This window comes from Cebus imitator, unplaced genomic scaffold (genome assembly GCF_001604975.1).
Source record: "Cebus imitator isolate Cc_AM_T3 unplaced genomic scaffold, Cebus_imitator-1.0 Scaffold86, whole genome shotgun sequence".
In the NCBI taxonomy this organism is placed as follows: Eukaryota; Metazoa; Chordata; class Mammalia; order Primates; family Cebidae; genus Cebus; species Cebus imitator.
Window position 1 is genome coordinate 6,436,626 of NW_016107401.1, and position 8,323 is coordinate 6,444,948.

The following is an 8,323-nucleotide window of genomic DNA, read 5'->3' on the forward strand; positions in this document are numbered from 1 at the left end:
AATTTGTATCACATCATACATTTTTACATCACAGATTCAGTGTTGAAAGAATTCAAACATGATAAAGCTTAGATTTGACAAGAATAAAGTAATAGACAGAGTAAGGCAACTTAAACTGAAATGGCATGTGTAAGTAAAATTAATCCTCAAATTAAAGGATTCCTTAGATTGGGACATAATAACATCTTCTGAGTATGATTTGGTCAAAAACAGGGCATTAAGATAAATGTCATTCAATTTTAGTTAAAAAGTCGGTTTTTAGCTGTAGTTTAAATAAAAAGTAAAAGCACACAGTGTATAAAAAATAATAAAAACCACCTTAGTATCACTTACATCCTAATACTATTAATTATATTCAGGACAAGCAGACTGGGATATCGGTGTTACTTCTATAAAGTTACCTTCTATTTCTAAATGCTGTAAACTAAACTAAACTAAAACAGGTTCCCCAGAAAAAAGTGGCAAATTCCAAATGGCTTAATACCTGTGAAAACTATTGACTGAGCTAGCTATGACCTTGATGAAATTGAGACATACAATGTAAAGTTGAGATAATCCCAAATTATTCTACATTATTTATGCATACTTTACAAATACGTAAACATGGAAATGTTTTCTTAGAAAGCTACTGGAACTGTAAGAACTACAATGCATGAAGGAAAGATATTTAGAAATAAAAAAATTTAATAATATCCTACAGTTGAATCAGTTGCATATTTATATCATTCAAAATCTAGATTTTAACCTCATTCACTTCTTTGAAAAATACATTCCTCTTTTGTTCTTTTAAATGCAAAATTAGTGGCAGTTGCAGCAAAAACACTGAAATTCTAAAAGAAAAAATATTTTGACTACAGGAGCTAGAACGTAAATTAAGATTTTCAGATTTTTCTTAAGAAAATAAAATCGATTTACCCCAAACACATCATTCATGCTAACTGTAGTACCTGAAATCCCAGTATCAGCTCAGTGTACATTTATTTATTAATTTACTTATTTTTGAGACAGAGTCTTGCTCTGTTGCCCAGGCTGGAGAACAGTGGGATGATCTACCCTCTGCCTCCGGGTTCAAGTGATTCTCCTGTCTCAGCCTCCCGAATAGCTGGGACTACAGGTGTGTGCCAACAAGCCTGACTACTTTTTGTATTTTTAGTAGAGACGTGGTTCTTCCCACATTTATCCCCACTCACAATGATCAGAAATAATAAACAGCTTTTTTAAAAGGGCCACTAAAAAAATCCCAAATATATGTAATATAAACAGCCTAACTTAACAATGATTTGACTTACAGTTTTTCAACTTTACAATGGTGCAAAAGCAATACACATTCAGTAGGAACTGTACCTCAAAATTTCGTATTTTGGTATTATCCTGGGCCAACGTTATGTGAGATATTAAACACTTTATTATAAAATAGGTTTTGTATTAGATGATTTTGCCCAGCTATAGGTCAATGTTAAGTGTTCTGAACACATTTAAGATAGGCTAGGCTAAGCTAGGACGTTTACTAGGTTAGGTGTATTAAATGCATTTTCAACTTATGGGATTTTCAATTTACAATGGGTCTAATGGAACATAACCCTATCACAAGTCAAGAAACAACTATATTCCAACATTTATGAATACGTTTGTTGTACAATGAAAAAGTCATAATGCCCATATAATTCTGAAGTTAACACAGTAAAAATTCCAGATAACCTTTACAGATTTAAAAGTACACACATACATTTTAATATACATATAAAACCTTTCATATTACTTTAAGGTATATCTACTTGGCCATTACAGGCAATAACATATTAAGAGAGAATACCATCCTATTGGTTTAGCGAGAATCCAAAACCTAGTACCTATAAATATGCACCAATAAAAATTATGTAATAACTTAAAATTATATAAGCACTAAACATTAACTACAAAGCATGACACCAAATACCTGGAAAAAAAATTATTTCAGTTATCCCAAATACTGCCATGAATGAAGCAACTTTCTCAGGACCCAGAAAACAGACTCATTTCCCATCATAACAAACCAATTCCCTCATTTTACAAATAAAAATAATGTTCACAGAGGCAAGACCAGTGACCAACACTACCTCTAATGCAATACCAAATATGACCTCACATTCACTGAATATACAGGATTAATGCAAATAGTGACAACTTTAAGAAAACATGTGAACTTCTTACAGGTAAAAATTAATTATTCAAAATTTAGATATGGCAGAAAAGCTGGGATGATTCATTTTCATACTACCATTATCTTGAATGGGCTATCCAAATACCCAGAATGATAGGAAAGAGTTACTCACTTTTTTAGGCCTTTAGTGTATTACTAGGCTCAGCAGAAATCAGAAGACAATTATTCTCTTAAATATTGAAAAGAGGCAGTAATATAGATAAAACATTATTTTCTGAGATCATCTGATGATAGAAATAAAGTTGGCTAAATTCCTTATGTATCAGAATAAAACACATTAGAATAAACATAAACTTGGTCATTGATAGCTCATGGCAGATCACTTTAAATGAGGTCAAAGAGTATTATTACAAAAAGACAATATATTTCTAATGTTTTGTTTACACATACCACAAAACAGTAAGTTAAATACAAAATAATGTACACTCCTTTTCATTACCCTCTATCAGTTTTCACATGGCTTTAAACAGTGAAAGAATTTCTAAACTACTTTCTAAATGCAAAAGACTAAAAAGCATAAAGTGCTTAACAGAAAAAGATACAATAAAATATGAAAAAAAAATTGCTAATGATATATAGAGTGGTTATAAAGAACATTTGGAAATTACTACCCAGTTAAGCTTTCCACCGAAGATTAAACCTTAAACATCAAGACAAGATGTAACAGACTACTCTTTGAAGGCAAGAATACGCTGGAATAAGAGGAAAACCTTTTCACTTTGTGCTGCATCATTCTGTTTACAGAAACAGTCTTTCAGGAACTGGTATTTACAATATAGCAATCACATATACACCCAAAGGTAAAAAAAAAAAAAAAAACTCTCAGAAAATTTTATGGAGTATTTGGGCAAATAATCTGAACCACTTTAAGGGCTTTCAATTATCATATATATTACTGGCAATAGCACTGACTTTACCAAAACTAAGAGACCGCCTAATTTCCAACTTATTTAGAGTAGCTGAGCAAGGAACTGCCATGTCAAATTACATGACAAGTTTACTAATAAAGACTTAGTCTTTGGAAAAGATGAGAGTAGAACTTAAAATCACTAGTTCTAAAAGTCTCTTAATTAAAAGGCAATCTTCTCATAGGGGCGGGGTGGTGGTAATGGGAAATTCTGTATCATGTGTTCTTTGTCTAGCCTCACAGCAAACCAAGCGCTCCTTGCATTTGAAAGTTACCACATTTTTTAAGAATGAAAATTAAGCACAAAAGTTACAAAGACTTTTTTTGTGTATAGGTCTACAATGCATTAAAGTTACTTTTTAATCCTTAAAAACTGGCTGCTCTTAAGTCCAATTCAAATTTTACAAATGAAGGCAATGGAATCATTAGATTTGCTTTAGTGAAGTATGTATAGTATTTTGGATTGCTGGGAACTGTGCTGTTACTGTGCCCAGTTAACTCATAACTATCTCAAATGTGTTCTACTGCAAAGATTCAGTTCCTCTAAGGTAACCTGACACAGTACCAAGGTCAAATGGTTAACAGATGTGCATAAGCATGACATGTCCCTAAAGCAACAACACACTTAAACTAGATAATTTTTTAGGAAGAGCAATCCAACTAGAAAGTTGCAGGTTCAGTTGGAGCGACCTGCCACTGCTACTGCAAACTGAAGAGTGTGGCCACGGTATGCCAGGAAATGGGGCCTGGTCCAACTTCAGAGAAGGCCACAAAGACCAAGGTAACCCCACTACAGACAAAGCTCATTCACCATACTCATCCTTTAATAAACAGTCATGAGGACAGAACAAAAAGCCATCACTCCAAGACCTATCATACGTAAAGTCCTTCCTGCCCTTTCAACCAGAAAGACTACAGTAAAGAAGATAGTATTAACCAGACCTGCACTAATCTATAGATTGGCTTCTCAACACCTGCGTCCTTGAAGATTCTCATTGAGTAACAGAGAAGACAACATTGATTCCAGAGAGCTACTGAGAGCTGGAGTACAATGGAAATGACAGTGGGCTGTCAGTAGCTGGGTAAAGAGCTCCAGCATAGGGACCTGCTTTTCTTGTACTATCCTAGCATTTTTATATTTCATCTCCTAGATGTCCTGGGACACATCCTGAGTCTCCTACAATTGCTGGAGGGTCTCATTAGTACTCTTCCTTTCTGTTAATGAGCAAAAATTTATGACTTGTAGGGCAAAATGGAAGGGCTACACATTACAGGACAGCTGAAAGGATGGTAAAGCCCAGTATCGCTGGGCTTAGCTCTTTAGACCCCAAGATGAACTCCAGACCAAAGATCTGGGCCTCCAGAATACCAACAATGATGCCCAGCTGGTTGAGAGCACTAAAAGTACTCCAAAGGGCAGTAGGTGAGATTTCTCCAATGTACATGGGCACAAAACCTGTGCAGGGTCCATAGAACAAGCCAGTAACCAAGTGGCCCATGATCAGCATTTCAATCAACTCAGTTTTTTTGCAGAATCCAGTGAGGCAGCCACCAGTGATAGCCAACAAATCGATAAGCATTGAATTGCACCTGCCAAAGTGGTCGACAAAGAGTGCAACAGAAAGAAGCCAATCACATCATCATTGGGGAAGATGGCCACAGACAAGGGCCAAGGGTACATGAGCAACACCTCAGACGGAGAGTCTTCTAACCTCTCTTTCAAAGTATAACTGAGAAAGTCCTTTATGATTGTCTCAGGAGCACTGATGACTCCAATGCTGTAGCCAAACTGAAAAGAAGTGGGGTGACCTTCTGTGTCCCCATGGCCCTTATCTAATTCTTTTCAAATCTTCAAAAAAGAGCTAGGAGTGGGATTCCAAAGGCACCTCTTTCAGCCAACAAAGCCTTCAAAGTGTGCAGCAAGTTTTCAGGTCCTCAGTAACACTCTAAAACTCACTCATCATTACAGGGTATCTGTGTTCTTGCTTTACCACATTTATCTCAGGCCCAAACTTAGTCATTTCTTTTTATTACATCTGAACCATCAAAGCTAAATATTTTATACTATTATGAACAACAGCAATGATACCATGTTTACGCCAAATAAATGTTATGGAAATCTAACAGATGAGTTGTTTTGAAATTTTGTGGGAGTCTGAGACAATATTGCAGAATTACTAAAGGATCAATGTTTAGTACAATCTGGTAATAAAAGCATAATAGTTCCAAAATTTGTAAATCCTTTTACCAGGGAATTTATTCTCTTTTCAATTTATTTTTTATAGTGCTTACAAAGTTTTTCAGATTTTTATGTTGGGAAGGTAACACTGGAGGTCCAATAGTTTAGTCAAGTTGTTTGAGTCTTTTGCTTATGGTTTAGGAAGTAGAAATACTTGGGGTTAAAATTGACTTTTTTTTCTTTTGAAATGGAGTCTTGCTCCGTCACCCACGCTGGAGTGTAGTGGCATGATCTTGGCTCATTGCAACCTCTGCCTCCCAGGTTCAAGCAATTCCCTGCCTCAGCCCCCTGAGTAGCTGCGATTACAGGCATGTGCCACCATACTTGGCTAAATTTTTGTATTTTCGTAGAGACAGGGTTTCACCATGTTGGCCAGGCTGGTCTTCAACTCCTGACCTCGTGATCCACCCGCCTTGGCCTCCCAAAGTACTGGGACTACGGGCATGAGCCACGTGCCCGGCATAAAATTGACTTCTATACATTACCAGTAAATCTAGATGTACCTTAAAAAACTTAAAAAATTGTTTACATTACGCAAGGAAGTTATCAATATGGGGTTTTTTTTTGCTTGTTTTACAGACCACAGTTTTACTTAATAGACAATTTTCAGTAGACTATCAAGAGATGCATGATAAACACATTTCCCCATGCAGTTTTCAAATTTTGTACTCAAGTTCTTACATTTGACTACAGGCATGAGCCACTGTACCCAGCCTCGAATATTTAAAATTCAGTTTTCTTTACCTGAAGACATGAATGTATGAATTCTAAGAGTGGTTATTCAGGAGGAAAAGCATGTAAAGGTAACTTTTTAGAATTTAGACTGTTTGAAGCTTTGAATTCATGTCAGTCAGTAGCCATTTTAAAACCCTACAATGACCTCATATTCCTTGCTTTAATGTTTCCATGTTGCAACTAAATATTTGAGCCAAAATTCCATTAGTCCAATTTATTTTAAAGGTTTCTGACTTGTAAATCTGTATAGATAAGAATCTTAATAGTAACTGCAAGTTTTATGCCTGTGACAAATACTGTATTAGCAGCTACAGATTTAGGGCAGTCTTTAAGAAAAAATGGAATGGTCAAAGTTATCTGATCACTGTGCTTTGGTTAATGTGGAACTATGATTTATATATTTTGCCCTTTCAAACTGAAATTACCTGCTAAAGTGCCATGTAAAGTCAGCAACCATCTCACCACTGTGGTTGTTGGCGCTTAGCTTTTCTCATATGTATTCTACAATTACTGAATAAGAACACAAAATCTTAATAAAGGCTGCCAAAGATTATAATTTTTTATTAAGATCTCAAGTAACTCCCCATAAGCTTACTGTGGTAAACAGATTTGGTTCTAATATTACACTGCCTCAAAGCTCTAAGTTCTTAAAACAGTACTGTCTTAAGAGAGATAAAATGTGAACGATACGTGATTTTATCTTTTCTAGTAAGCCCATTAAAAAAAAAAAACCCACAAGAAACAGATCTTTTTTTTTTTTTGAGACGAGTCTCACTCTGCTGCCCAGGCTAGAATACAGTGGTGCAATCTTGGCTCACTGCAGCCTCTGCCTCCTGGGTTCAAGCTATTCTCCTGCCTCAGCCTCCCAAGTAGCTGAGACTACAGGCACACACCGCCAGGCCTGGCTAATTTTTGTATTTTTAGTAGAGACAGAGTTTTGCTCTGGTTGGTCTCGAACTCCTGACCTCAGGTGACCCACCCACCGCTGCCTCTCAAAGAGCTGGTATTACAGGCACGAGCCACCGTGCCCGGACAAGATTCATTTTAATTGTATGTTTTTCTTTAACCCAATATTCCCAATGTTAACATTTCAACATGTAATCAATACAAAAAATTAGAAGATATTTAACCTTTTATTGTCCCTAGTCTTCAAAACCAGTGTATATTTTACACTTAGAGCACATCTCAGTGTGGACTAACCAATTTCAAATGCTCAACAGCTACATACGGGTAGCGGCTGCTGTATTTGGACAGCACAGTTCTAGAACTGCCTCTTAAAAATGAACACTATCACTGTCCTTGAAACTTTATTTGAGCTAGTTTATTTTATACAAACTGTATTTCTGATTATTCCTGAAATATCTTATATTGGCATCCTGCCATTTCATTGTAGTGCCTATCATTTTTCCATTGATACTGATAAAGTTGCCTAAGACGTATCTTCCTACATGGAGGAAATAAGAGGAAAAAACCCCTTTTGGATTGGATATATTAAAACTCATCCCACTATATCCCTACGTATATAAGTAACATTGCCTCTGCTGAGGGGAATTTGCATCCAGAACTTCAAAATTCAGACTCATCCCTTTCCGAGTTAGACAGTCGGGGAAAGAACTTCCTAAATCTTAAGGTTAAGGGTAGAGGGCTCAACCCCACTCCAGATTCAGGCAAGGGGAACAGGAAAGAGTGAGATCAGAGCATGTGGCCTCTTGGGGTCCCTCGATGGGGGCTGTGGGGAAGTGGAAAGCATTCTTTTAAGGTGATAAGAAGCAAATGGGAAAACTTGCTTCTAACTCTGGAGCTTTCAGAGGGTTAGAGGAGGTGGGAGGGATTTACTCCTGCCATGGATCATGGGCACTTCTACAATCAACTCCTGGTTTTGCAGTATGTTTATAAACGGAATAAATGGAGACTGGACCTCAATGACACTCAGCGTCTCTTCCCCTTTTCCTATATTGCTCAATCATCCTTTCCCTCCTTTGCTCTTACACATTTCAAACCCTTGCCAATAACAGTATTTTAGTTATCAGTTCTCACCATTCCCTCTGGTTGTTGAGCGTTTGGATAAAAATTCACATGGCTATGGAGGTTTTTTTTTTTTTGGAAAAGGCAACCTTCCTCTAACTGTTCCTCTATTTCTGGCTCCTCAAACAGTGAAGGGTGATAATAAGGCATGGTAGAGGTTTTCTCATTTTTCAGTCACTAGTATTTCCATATTAATTTTCCACTATTGTTACTGTGT